Source organism: Acomys russatus, chromosome 3, assembly GCF_903995435.1.
Source record: "Acomys russatus chromosome 3, mAcoRus1.1, whole genome shotgun sequence".
Lineage (NCBI taxonomy): Eukaryota > Metazoa > Chordata > Mammalia > Rodentia > Muridae > Acomys > Acomys russatus.
Genome location: NC_067139.1, coordinates 36,818,061 through 36,820,533, shown reverse-complemented (window position 1 = coordinate 36,820,533; position 2,473 = coordinate 36,818,061). Strand labels below are relative to the sequence as shown.

Sequence of the window (2,473 nt, the reverse complement as noted above, 5' to 3'; positions counted from 1 at the left end):
AACTGACAATTATGCTAATGGCTTTGCTTTGTAATTTGTCTATGATTTTTCTCAATGAAACAACATTTTATCCAGAGGCAGAAGAAGATCACCATTAAAACTTCCAAGGATGGGGCATGAAGTAGGTTAATGCTGGACATTTTTATGAAGGGATGAAGCTAATTTAGAAAAGAAATTCAGTGACTGGAAACTATGGTAAATGCTATCAAGCTGCTTTCTCTTGAACCTAAAATCAAATCATAATGGGATTTCATTATAAATATGCATACATCGCCTTTCTGTGCTGCCCAGGGACGGTCCATATGACATTGTTCTTGATTCCTGTCATAACTTAAAGGGAAACTTACACAATGGCCGGAGCCCTTGGTGTCCTGCAGATGAAGGAGGAGGATATCTTCCAATTCCTTGCTGCAGGAACCACTTAGGTGGCAGCAACCTTGACTTTCAGATGGAGCAGTACATCTACAAAAGGAAGAGTGATGGCGTCTACATCATAAATCTGAAGAGGACCTGGGAGAAGCTGTTGCTTGCAGCTCGGGCTATTGTGGCCATTGAGAACCCTGCTGACATCAGCATCATCTCCTCCAGGAACACTGCCTGTGCTGAAGTTTGCTGCTGCCACTCACTGGAGCCACTCCCGTTACTGGCCGCTTCACACCTGGGACCTTCACTAACCAGATCCAAGCAGCAGCCTTCAGGGAGCCACGGGTTCTAGTGGGGACTGACCCCAGGGCTGACCACCAGCCCTGCACAGAGGCCTCTTATGTCAACCTGCCCACCATCGCTCTGTGCAACATGGAATCTCCTCTGTGCTGTGTGGACATTGCCATCCCATGCAACAACAAGGGAGCTCACTCAGTGGGTCTGAGGTGGTGGATGCTGGCCCGGGAAGTACTCCGCATGTGTGGCACTATCTCCTGTGAGCACCCATGGGAGGTTATGCCTGACCTTTACTTCTACAGAGACTCAGAGGAGATTGAGGAGGAACAGGCTGCTGCTGAGAAGGCTGTGACCAAGGAAGAATTCCAGGGCAAATGGACTGCGCCAGCTCCCGAGTTCACCGCTGCTCAGCCAGAGGTGGCAGATCAGGTTGAGGGTGCAGGTGCCCTCTGTATCCATCCAGCAGTTCCCCACTGAGGACTGGAGCACCCAGCCAGCCACTGAGGACTGGTCAGCATCTCCCACAGCACAGGCCACTGAGTGGATTGAAGCCACCACTGAGTGATCCTGAGCGCCTCTGCAGACACCTGAACAAGGGGAAGAATGGAAGGAAAATAAAGTTCCTAAAAGCTGGAAAAAAATAGAAATATGCATAAATCTTACAATTTAAACAATTTAATATTACATTTATTTGTTTATTTATCTATTTATTGGGGGTGGGCAATGCTTGTGCCACAACGCACACATGGAGATCAGAGGACAGCTTGGGGAATCTGTTCTCTCTTGCTACCATATGAGTTCCAGGGATTGAATTCAGGCCATCAGACTTGGTGGCAAACACCTGTCCCCACTGAGCCATCGCACCTGTCCCTATTTTAACCGTATTTAACTACACAGTTGAGTGGCCATAGGCAGATTCACCATCACAGACATTTTCACCTACAGGAGTCAATCTCCCTGCAGCCTCTACTGCACTTCCTAGCTCCTTGAAACTGTCTACTCTAAAGCAAAGTGCAGTCTTGCGGGGCCAAGCCCTTGGCCACAGCGTGTGCTGAGAGATGCTGAGATGTGCATCGAGCTGAAGAACCTTCAGTCCTTTATGTTCTTGCTTCCCTGGTGCATATGTGACCCGTCTGTGGTAAGTTAACTTCCTGCTTTCACAGCGAGCATACCACACATTTATAAAAACATTTAAGCTTTATTTTCATTTATGAGTACGAATGCTTGCCTGCATGCATGTATGTGCACCATGTGGGTGCAGTGCCACAGAGGCCAGAAGAGGACCTCAGATCCCCTGAAGCTGGAGTCACAGGTTATTGGGAGCTGCTTGATGTGGGTGCTGGGAATTGAGCTCAGGACCTCTGGATGAGCAGACAGTGCTCTTAACTGCTGAGCCATCTCTCCAGCCCCCCAAATCCACCATTTTTATAAAAAATAAAAACAAAACAAAAGACTAAAGGAGTCGGGAGTAGTGACACGTTCAGAAAGTTGAGGCAGGAGGACTATGGGTTGGGGCTAACCTGGGGTACATACCTTTTGAGTACTACTTTTCCTGGGGAGTGCTGCTTCTGCAGACCAGCTAAGGGACAGTGAAGAGGAGAGAAGAGAAGTGGGTCCATGGTAGGGAGGACTGAGCAGGCAGTGACCAGCTGGTTAAGGGAAACCAGTGGTTGGGGAACAACTAGTTACAGTAACTAGCTGTTGCGTGGCTGAGGAATGGAGGAAAAAAGAAATACTGAAGAGGCCCAGGCATGTGTGGTGTAAAACTGAATGTCTTAAAGCCCAGAAGAACTTTATTTTCTGTCTGTCTGTC

General features: G+C 48.2%; 1 pseudogene; it reads left to right on the top strand.

Moving 5' to 3' along the window:
- Positions 1 to 350: 350 nt before the first annotated feature.
- Positions 351 to 1,225, top strand: LOC127187021 (40S ribosomal protein SA-like; annotated as a pseudogene).
- The last annotated feature ends 1,248 nt before the right edge of the window (positions 1,226 to 2,473 follow it).